Here is a 12,396-nt window from a genome sequence, read left to right on the forward strand (position 1 = left end):
CACCGACTGCATGGACAGAGAGAGAGAGACACCGACTGCATGGACAGAGAGAGAGACACCGACTGCATGGACTGAGAGAGAGAGACACCGACTGCATGGACTGAGAGAGAGAGACACCGACTGCATGGACTGAGAGAGAGAGACACCGACTGCATGGACAGAGAGAGAGACACCGACTGCATGGACTGAGAGAGAGAGACACCGACTGCATGGACTGAGAGAGAGAGAGACACCGACTGCATGGACAGAGAGAGAGAGAGACACCGACTGCATGGACAGAGAGAGAGACACCGACTGCATGGACTGAGAGAGAGAGACACCAACTGCATGGACTGATAGAGAGACACCGACTGCATGGACTGAGAGAGAGAGACACCGACTGCATGGACTGAGAGAGAGAGAGACACCGACTGCATGGACTGAGAGAGAGAGAGACACCGACTGCATGGACAGAGAGAGAGACACCGACTGCATGGACTGATAGAGAGACACCGACTGCATGGACTGAGAGAGAGAGAGACACCGACTGCATGGACTGAGAGAGAGAGACACCGACTGCATGGACTGAGAGAGAGAGAGACACCGACTGCATGGACTGAGAGACACCGACTGCATGGACTGAGAGAGAGAGAGACACCGACTGCATGGACTGAGAGAGAGAGACACCGACTGCATGGACTGAGAGAGAGAGAGACACCGACTGCATGGACTGAGAGAGAGAGACACCGACTGCATGGACTGATAGAGAGACACCGACTGCATGGACTGAGAGAGAGAGAGACACCGACTGCATGGACTGATAGAGAGACACCGACTGCATGGACTGAGAGAGAGAGACACCGACTGCATGGACTGAGAGAGAGAGACACCGACTGCATGGACTGAGAGAGAGACACCGACTGCATGGACTGAGAGAGAGAGACACCGACTGCATGGACTGAGAGAGAGAGACACCGACTGCATGGACTGAGAGAGAGAGACACCGACTGCATGGACTGAGAGAGAGAGACACCGACTGCATGGACTGAGAGAGAGAGACACCGACTGCATGGACTGAGAGAGAGAGACACCGACTGCATGGACTGATAGAGAGACACCGACTGCATGGACTGATAGAGAGAGACACCGACTGCATGGACTGAGAGAGAGAGAGACACCGACTGCATGGACTGATAGAGAGAGAGACACCGACTGCATGGACTGAGAGAGAGACACCGACTGCATGGACTGAGAGAGAGAGACACCGACTGCATGGACTGAGAGAGAGAGAGACACCGACTGCATGGACAGAGAGAGAGACACCGACTGCATGGACTGAGAGAGAGACACCGACTGCATGGACTGAGAGAGAGAGACACCGACTGCATGGACAGAGAGAGAGACACCGACTGCATGGACTGAGAGAGAGAGACACCGACTGCATGGACTGAGAGAGAGAGAGACACCGACTGCATGGACAGAGAGAGAGAGAGACACCGACTGCATGGACAGAGAGAGAGACACCGACTGCATGGACTGAGAGAGAGAGACACCAACTGCATGGACTGATAGAGAGACACCGACTGCATGGACTGAGAGAGAGAGACACCGACTGCATGGACTGAGAGAGAGAGAGACACCGACTGCATGGACTGAGAGAGAGAGAGACACCGACTGCATGGACAGAGAGAGAGACACCGACTGCATGGACTGAGAGAGAGAGACACCAACTGCATGGACTGATAGAGAGACACCGACTGCATGGACTGAGAGAGAGAGACACCGACTGCATGGACTGAGAGAGACACCGACTGCATGGACTGAGAGAGAGAGACACCGACTGCATGGACTGAGAGAGAGAGACACCGACTGCATGGACTGAGAGAGACACCGACTGCATGGACTGAGAGAGAGAGACACCGACTGCATGGACTGAGAGAGAGACACCGACTGCATGGACTGAGAGAGAGAGACACCGACTGCATGGACTGAGAGAGACACCGACTGCATGGACTGAGAGAGAGAGACACCGACTGCATGGACTGAGAGAGAGACACCGACTGCATGGACAGAGAGAGAGACACTGACTGCATGGACTGATAGAGAGAGACACCGACTGCATGGACTGAGAGAGACACCGACTGCATGGACTGAGAGAGAGACACCGACTGCATGGACTGATAGAGAGACACCGACTGCATGGACAGAGAGAGAGACACCGACTGCATGGACTGAGAGAGACACCGACTGCATGGACTGAGAGAGAGAGACACCGACTGCATGGACTGAGAGAGAGAGACACCGACTGCATGGACAGAGAGAGAGACACTGACTGCATGGACTGAGAGAGAGAGACACCGACTGCATGGACAGAGAGAGAGAGACACCGACTGCATGGACTGAGAGAGAGAGACACCGACTGCATGGACTGAGAGAGAGAGACACCGACTGCATGGACAGAGAGAGAGACACCGACTGCATGGACTGAGAGAGAGAGACACCGACTGCATGGACAGAGAGAGAGAGACACCGACTGCATGGACTGAGAGAGAGAGACACCGACTGCATGGACTGAGAGAGAGACACCGACTGCATGGACTGAGAGAGAGACACCGACTGCATGGACTGAGAGAGAGAGACACCGACTGCATGGACAGAGAGAGAGAGACACCGACTGCATGGACTGAGAGAGAGAGACACCGACTGCATGGACTGAGAGAGAGACACCGACTGCATGGACTGAGAGAGAGACACCGACTGCATGGACTGAGAGAGAGACACCGACTGCATGGACTGATAGAGAGAGAGACACCGACTGCATGGACTGATAGAGAGAGAGACACCGACTGCATGGACTGAGAGAGACACCGACTGCATGGACTGATAGAGAGAGAGACACCGACTGCATGGACTGAGAGAGAGACACCGACTGCATGGACTGAGAGAGAGAGAGAGACACCGACTGCATGGACTGAGAGAGAGAGAGAGACACCGACTGCATGGACTGAGAGAGAGAGAGACACCGACTGCATGGACTGAGAGAGAGAGAGACACCGACTGCATGGACTGAGAGAGAGACACACCGACTGCATGGACTGATAGAGAGAGAGACACCGACTGCATGGACTGAGAGAGAGAGACACCGACTGCATGGACTGATAGAGAGAGAGACACCGACTGCATGGACTGAGAGAGAGACACCGACTGCATGGACTGATCGAGAGACACCGACTGCATGGACTGATAGAGAGACACCGACTGCATGGACTGATAGAGAGACACCGACTGCATGGACTGATAGAGAGACACCGACTGCATGGACTGATAGAGAGAGAGACACCGACTGCATGGACTGAGAGAGAGAGAGACACCGACTGCATGGACTGAGAGAGAGAGACACCGACTGCATGGACTGATAGAGAGACACCGACTGCATGGACTGAGAGAGAGAGACACCGACTGCATGGACTGATAGAGAGACACCGACTGCATGGACTGAGAGAGAGAGAGACACCGACTGCATGGACTGAGAGACACCGACTGCATGGACTGAGAGAGAGACACCGACTGCATGGACTGAGAGAGAGAGACACCGACTGCATGGACAGAGAGAGAGAGACACCGACTGCATGGACAGAGAGAGAGAGACACCGACTGCATGGACAGAGAGAGAGACACTGACTGCATGGACTGATAGAGAGAGACACCGACTGCATGGACTGAGAGAGACACCGACTGCATGGACTGAGAGAGAGACACCGACTGCATGGACTGATAGAGAGAGAGACACCGACTGCATGGACTGATAGAGAGAGAGACACCGACTGCATGGACTGAGAGAGAGAGAGAGACACCGACTGCATGGACTGAGAGAGAGAGAGACACCGACTGCATGGACTGAGAGAGAGAGACACCGACTGCATGGACTGATAGAGAGAGAGACACCGACTGCATGGACTGAGAGAGAGACACCGACTGCATGGACTGAGAGAGAGACACCGACTGCATGGACTGATAGAGAGACACCGACTGCATGGACTGATAGAGAGACACCGACTGCATGGACTGATAGAGAGACACCGACTGCATGGACTGATAGAGAGACACCGACTGCATGGACTGATAGAGAGACACCGACTGCATGGACTGAGAGAGAGACACCGACTGCATGGACTGATAGAGAGAGAGAGAGAGACACCGACTGCATGGACTGAGAGAGAGAGAGAGACACCGACTGCATGGACTGAGAGAGAGACACCGACTGCATGGACTGAGAGAGAGACACCGACTGCATGGACTGATAGAGAGAGACACCGACTGCATGGACTGAGAGAGACACCGACTGCATGGACTGATAGAGAGACACCGACTGCATGGACTGAGAGAGAGAGACACCGACTGCATGGACTGAGAGAGAGAGACACCGACTGCATGGACTGATAGAGAGACACCGACTGCATGGACTGAGAGAGAGAGAGACACCGACTGCATGGACTGAGAGACACCGACTGCATGGACTGAGAGAGAGACACCGACTGCATGGACTGAGAGAGAGAGACACCGACTGCATGGACAGAGAGAGAGAGACACCGACTGCATGGACAGAGAGAGAGACACTGACTGCATGGACTGAGAGAGAGAGACACCGACTGCATGGACTGATAGAGAGACACCGACTGCATGGACTGAGAGAGAGAGACACCGACTGCATGGACTGATAGAGAGACACCGACTGCATGGACTGAGAGAGAGAGAGACACCGACTGCATGGACTGAGAGACACCGACTGCATGGACTGAGAGAGAGACACCGACTGCATGGACTGAGAGAGAGAGACACCGACTGCATGGACAGAGAGAGAGAGACACCGACTGCATGGACAGAGAGAGAGAGACACCGACTGCATGGACAGAGAGAGAGACACTGACTGCATGGACTGATAGAGAGAGACACCGACTGCATGGACTGAGAGAGACACCGACTGCATGGACTGAGAGAGAGACACCGACTGCATGGACTGATAGAGAGAGAGACACCGACTGCATGGACTGATAGAGAGAGAGACACCGACTGCATGGACTGAGAGAGAGAGAGAGACACCGACTGCATGGACTGAGAGAGAGAGAGACACCGACTGCATGGACTGAGAGAGAGAGACACCGACTGCATGGACTGATAGAGAGAGAGACACCGACTGCATGGACTGAGAGAGAGACACCGACTGCATGGACTGAGAGAGAGACACCGACTGCATGGACTGATAGAGAGACACCGACTGCATGGACTGATAGAGAGACACCGACTGCATGGACTGATAGAGAGACACCGACTGCATGGACTGATAGAGAGACACCGACTGCATGGACTGATAGAGAGACACCGACTGCATGGACTGAGAGAGAGACACCGACTGCATGGACTGATAGAGAGAGAGAGAGAGACACCGACTGCATGGACTGAGAGAGAGAGAGAGACACCGACTGCATGGACTGAGAGAGAGACACCGACTGCATGGACTGAGAGAGAGACACCGACTGCATGGACTGATAGAGAGAGACACCGACTGCATGGACTGAGAGAGACACCGACTGCATGGACTGATAGAGAGACACCGACTGCATGGACTGAGAGAGAGAGACACCGACTGCATGGACTGAGAGAGAGAGACACCGACTGCATGGACTGATAGAGAGACACCGACTGCATGGACTGAGAGAGAGAGAGACACCGACTGCATGGACTGAGAGACACCGACTGCATGGACTGAGAGAGAGACACCGACTGCATGGACTGAGAGAGAGAGACACCGACTGCATGGACAGAGAGAGAGAGACACCGACTGCATGGACAGAGAGAGAGACACTGACTGCATGGACTGATAGAGAGAGACACCGACTGCATGGACTGAGAGAGACACCGACTGCATGGACTGAGAGAGAGACACCGACTGCATGGACTGATAGAGAGAGAGACACCGACTGCATGGACTGATAGAGAGAGAGACACCGACTGCATGGACTGAGAGAGAGAGAGAGACACCGACTGCATGGACTGAGAGAGAGAGAGACACCGACTGCATGGACTGAGAGAGAGAGACACCGACTGCATGGACTGATAGAGAGAGAGACACTGACTGCATGGACTGAGAGAGAGACACCGACTGCATGGACTGATAGAGAGAGAGACACCGACTGCATGGACTGAGAGAGAGACACCGACTGCATGGACTGAGAGAGAGACACCGACTGCATGGACTGATAGAGAGACACCGACTGCATGGACTGATAGAGAGACACCGACTGCATGGACTGATAGAGAGACACCGACTGCATGGACTGATAGAGAGACACCGACTGCATGGACTGATAGAGAGACACCGACTGCATGGACTGAGAGAGAGACACCGACTGCATGGACTGATAGAGAGAGAGAGACACCGACTGCATGGACTGAGAGAGAGAGAGAGACACCGACTGCATGGACTGAGAGAGAGACACCGACTGCATGGACTGAGAGAGAGACACCGACTGCATGGACTGAGAGAGAGAGAGACACCGACTGCATGGACTGAGAGAGAGAGAGACACCGACTGCATGGACTGATAGAGAGAGAAACACCGACTGCATGGACTGAGAGAGAGAGAGACACTGACTGCATGGACTGATAGAGAGAGAAACACCGACTGCATGGACTGAGAGAGAGACACCGACTGCATGGACTGAGAGAGAGAGACACCGACTGCATTGACTGAGAGAGAGACACCGACTGCATTGACTGATAGAGAGACACCGACTGCATGGACTGAGAGAGAGACACCGACTGCATGGACTGATAGAGAGAGAGAGACACCGACTGCATGGACTGATAGAGAGAGAGACGCCGACTGCATGGACTGAGAGAGAGAGACACCGACTGCATGGACTGAGAGAGAGAGACACCGACTGCATGGACTGAGAGAGAGAGACACCGACTGCATGGACTGATAGAGAGAGACACCGACTGCATGGACTGATAGAGAGAGAGACACCGACTGCATGGACTGATAGAGACACCGACTGCATGGACTGATAGAGAGAGAGACACCGACTGCATGGACTGAGAGAGAGAGAGACACCGACTGCATGGACTGAGAGAGAGAGAGACACCGACTGCATGGACTGAGAGAGAGACACTGACTGCATGGACTGATAGAGAGAGAGACCCCGACTGCATGGACTGATAGAGAGAGAGACACCGACTGCATGGACTGAGAGAGAGAGACACCGACTGCATGGACTGAGAGAGAGAGAGACACCGACTGCATGGACTGAGAGAGAGAGACACTGACTGCATGGACTGATAGAGAGAGAGACACTGACTGCATGGACTGAGAGAGACACCGACTGCATGGACTGATAGAGAGAGAGACACCGACTGCATGGACTGATAGAGAGACACCGACTGCATGGACTGATAGAGAGACACCGACTGCATGGACTGATAGAGAGACACCGACTGCATGGACTGAGAGAGACACCGACTGCATGGACTGATAGAGAGACACCGACTGCATGGACTGATAGAGAGAGAGACACCGACTGCATGGACTGAGAGAGAGAGAGACACCGACTGCATGGACTGATAGAGAGAGAGACACCGACTGCATGGACTGAGAGAGACACCGACTGCATGGACTGATAGAGAGAGAGACACCGACTGCATGGACTGAGAGAGACACCGACTGCATGGACTGAGAGAGAGACACCGACTGCATGGACTGAGAGAGAGACACCGACTGCATGGACTGATAGAGAGACACCGACTGCATGGACTGAGAGAGAGAGACACCGACTGCATGGACAGAGAGAGAGACACTGACTGCATGGACTGATAGAGAGAGAGACACCGACTGCATGGACTGAGAGAGAGACACCGACTGCATGGACTGAGAGAGAGACACCGACTGCATGGACTGAGAGAGAGAGACACCGACTGCATGGACTGATAGAGAGACACCGACTGCATGGACTGAGAGAGAGAGAGAGACACCGACTGCATGGACTGAGAGAGAGAGACACCGACTGCATGGACTGAGAGAGACACCGACTGCATGGACTGAGAGAGAGACACCGACTGCATGGACTGAGAGAGAGACACCGACTGCATGGACTGAGAGAGAGACACCGACTGCATGGACTGAGAGAGAGACACCGACTGCATGGACTGATAGAGAGACACCGACTGCATGGACTGATAGAGAGAGAGACACCGACTGCATGGACTGAGAGAGAGACACCGACTGCATGGACTGAGAGAGAGAGAGACACCGACTGCATGGACAGAGAGAGAGACACTGACTGCATGGACTGATAGAGAGAGAGACACCGACTGCATGGACTGAGAGAGAGACACCGACTGCATGGACTGAGAGAGAGAGACACCGACTGCATGGACAGAGAGAGAGACACCGACTGCATGGACTGAGAGAGAGAGACACCGACTGCATGGACAGAGAGAGAGAGACACCGACTGCATGGACAGAGAGAGAGAGACACCGACTGCATGGACTGAGAGAGAGAGACACCGACTACATGGACTGAGAGAGAGACACCGACTGCATGGACTGATAGAGAGAGACACCGACTGCATGGACAGAGAGAGAGACACTGACTGCATGGACTGATAGAGAGAGAGACACCGACTGCATGGACTGAGAGAGAGACACCGACTGCATGGACTGAGAGAGAGAGACACCGACTGCATGGACAGAGAGAGAGACACCGACTGCATGGACTGAGAGAGAGAGACACCGACTGCATGGACAGAGAGAGAGAGACACCGACTGCATGGACAGAGAGAGAGAGACACCGACTGCATGGACTGAGAGAGAGAGACACCGACTACATGGACTGAGAGAGAGACACCGACTGCATGGACTGATAGAGAGAGACACCGACTGCATGGACAGAGAGAGAGACACTGACTGCATGGACTGATAGAGAGAGACACCGACTGCATGGACTGAGAGAGACACCGACTGCATGGACTGAGAGAGAGACACCGACTGCATGGACTGAGAGAGAGACACCGACTGCATGGACTGATAGAGAGAGAGACACCGACTGCATGGACTGAGAGAGACACCGACTGCATGGACTGAGAGAGAGAGAGAGAGACACCGACTGCATGGACTGAGAGAGAGACACCGACTGCATGGACTGATAGAGAGAGAGACACCGACTGCATGGACTGAGAGAGACACCGACTGCATGGACTGAGAGAGAGAGACACCGACTGCATGGACTGAGAGAGAGAGAGAGACACCGACTGCATGGACTGAGAGAGAGAGAGAGACACCGACTGCATGGACGGAGAGAGAGAGAGACACCGACTGCATGGACTGAGAGAGAGACACCGACTGCATGGACTGAGAGAGAGAGACACCGACTGCATGGACTGATAGAGAGAGAGACACCGACTGCATGGACTGAGAGAGAGAGAGACACCGACTGCATGGACTGATAGAGAGAGAGACACCGACTGCATGGACTGAGAGAGAGACACCGACTGCATGGACTGATAGAGAGACACCGACTGCATGGACTGATAGAGAGACACCGACTGCATGGACTGATAGAGAGAGAGACACCGACTGCATGGACTGAGAGAGAGAGAGACACCGACTGCATGGACTGAGAGAGAGAGACACCGACTGCATGGACTGATAGAGAGACACCGACTGCATGGACTGAGAGAGAGAGACACCGACTGCATGGACTGATAGAGAGACACCGACTGCATGGACTGAGAGAGAGAGAGACACCGACTGCATGGACTGAGAGACACCGACTGCATGGACTGAGAGAGAGACACCGACTGCATGGACTGAGAGAGAGAGACACCGACTGCATGGACAGAGAGAGAGAGACACCGACTGCATGGACAGAGAGAGAGACACTGACTGCATGGACTGATAGAGAGAGACACCGACTGCATGGACTGAGAGAGACACCGACTGCATGGACTGAGAGAGAGACACCGACTGCATGGACTGAGAGAGAGACACCGACTGCATGGACTGATAGAGAGAGAGACACCGACTGCATGGACTGAGAGAGAGAGAGAGACACCGACTGCATGGACTGAGAGAGAGAGAGACACCGACTGCATGGACTGAGAGAGAGACACCGACTGCATGGACTGATAGAGAGAGAGACACCGACTGCATGGACTGATAGAGAGAGAGACACTGACTGCATGGACTGAGAGAGAGACACCGACTGCATGGACTGATAGAGAGAGAGACACCGACTGCATGGACTGAGAGAGAGACACCGACTGCATGGACTGAGAGAGAGACACCGACTGCATGGACTGATAGAGAGACACCGACTGCATGGACTGATAGAGAGACACCGACTGCATGGACTGATAGAGAGACACCGACTGCATGGACTGATAGAGAGACACCGACTGCATGGACTGAGAGAGAGACACCGACTGCATGGACTGATAGAGAGAGAGAGACACCGACTGCATGGACTGAGAGAGCGAGAGAGACACCGACTGCATGGACTGAGAGAGAGACACCGACTGCATGGACTGAGAGAGAGACACCGACTGCATGGACTGAGAGAGAGAGAGACACCGACTGCATGGACTGAGAGAGAGAGAGACACCGACTGCATGGACTGAGAGAGAGACACTGACTGCATGGACTGATAGAGAGAGAAACACCGACTGCATGGACTGAGAGAGAGACACCGACTGCATGGACTGAGAGAGAGAGACACCGACTGCATTGACTGAGAGAGAGACACCGACTGCATTGACTGATAGAGAGACACCGACTGCATGGACTGAGAGAGAGACACCGACTGCATGGACTGATAGAGACACCGACTGCATGGACTGATAGAGAGACACCGACTGCATGGACTGAGAGAGAGACACCGACTGCATGGACCGAGAGAGAGACACCGACTGCATGGACCGAGAGAGAGACATGGACTGAGAGACAGAGAGACACCGACTGCATGGACTGAGAGAGAGAGACACCGACTGCATGGACTGAGAGAGAGAGACACCGACTGCATGGACTGAGAGAGAGAGACACCGACTGCATGGACTGAGAGAGAGAGAGACACCGACTGCATGGACTGATAGAGAGAGACACCGACTGCATGGACTGATAGAGAGAGACACCGACTGCATGGACTGATAGAGAGAGACACCGACTGCATGGACTGATAGAGAGAGACACCGACTGCATGGACTGAGAGAGAGACACCGACTGCATGGACTGAGAGAGAGAGAGACACCGACTGCATGGACTGATAGAGAGAGACACCGACTGCATGGACTGATAGAGAGAGACACCGACTGCATGGACTGAGAGAGAGACACCGAATGCATGGACTGATAGAGAGAGACACCGACTGCATGGACTGAGAGAGACACCGACTGCATGGACTGATAGAGAGACACCGACTGCATGGACTGAGAGAGACACCGACTGCATGGACTGAGAGAGAGAGACACCGACTGCATGGACTGAGAGAGAGAGACACCGACTGCATGGACTGAGAGAGAGAGACACCGACTGCATGGACTGAGAGAGAGACACCGACTGCATGGACTGAGAGAGAGAGACACCGACTGCATGGACTGAGAGAGAGAGACACCGACTCTATGGACTGAGAGAGAGAGAGAGACACCGACTGCATGAACAAAGAGAGAGACACCGACTGCATGGACTGAGAGAGAGACACCGACTGCATGGACTGAGAGAGAGACACCGACTGCATGGACTGAGAGAGAGACACCGACTGCATGGACTGATAGAGCGAGAGACACCGACTGCATGGACTGAGAGAGAGAGAGAGAGACACCGACTGCATGGACTGAGAGAGAGACACCGACTGCATGGACCGAGAGAGAGACACCGACTGCATGGACCGAGAGAGACATGGACTGAGAGACAGAGAGACACCGACTGCATGGACTGAGAGAGAGAGACACCGACTGCATGGACTGAGAGAGAGAGACACCGACTGCATGGACTGAGAGAGAGAGACACCGACTGCATGGACTGAGAGAGAGAGACACCGACTGCATGGACTGAGAGAGACACCGACTGCATGGACTGATAGAGAGAGACACCGACTGCATGGACTGATAGAGAGAGACACCGACTGCATGGACTGATAGAGAGAGACACCGACTGCATGGACTGATAGAGAGAGACACCGACTGCATGGACTGATAGAGAGAGACACCGACTGCATGGACTGAGAGAGAGACACCGACTGCATGGACTGAGAGAGAGAGAGACACCGACTGCATGGACTGATAGAGAGAGACACCGACTGCATGGACTGATAGAGAGAGACACCGACTGCATGGACTGAGAGAGAGACACCGAATGCATGGACTGAT

This window comes from Pelophylax lessonae (genome assembly GCF_965119305.1).
Source record: "Pelophylax lessonae genome assembly, chromosome: 10".
Lineage (NCBI taxonomy): Eukaryota > Metazoa > Chordata > Amphibia > Anura > Ranidae > Pelophylax > Pelophylax lessonae.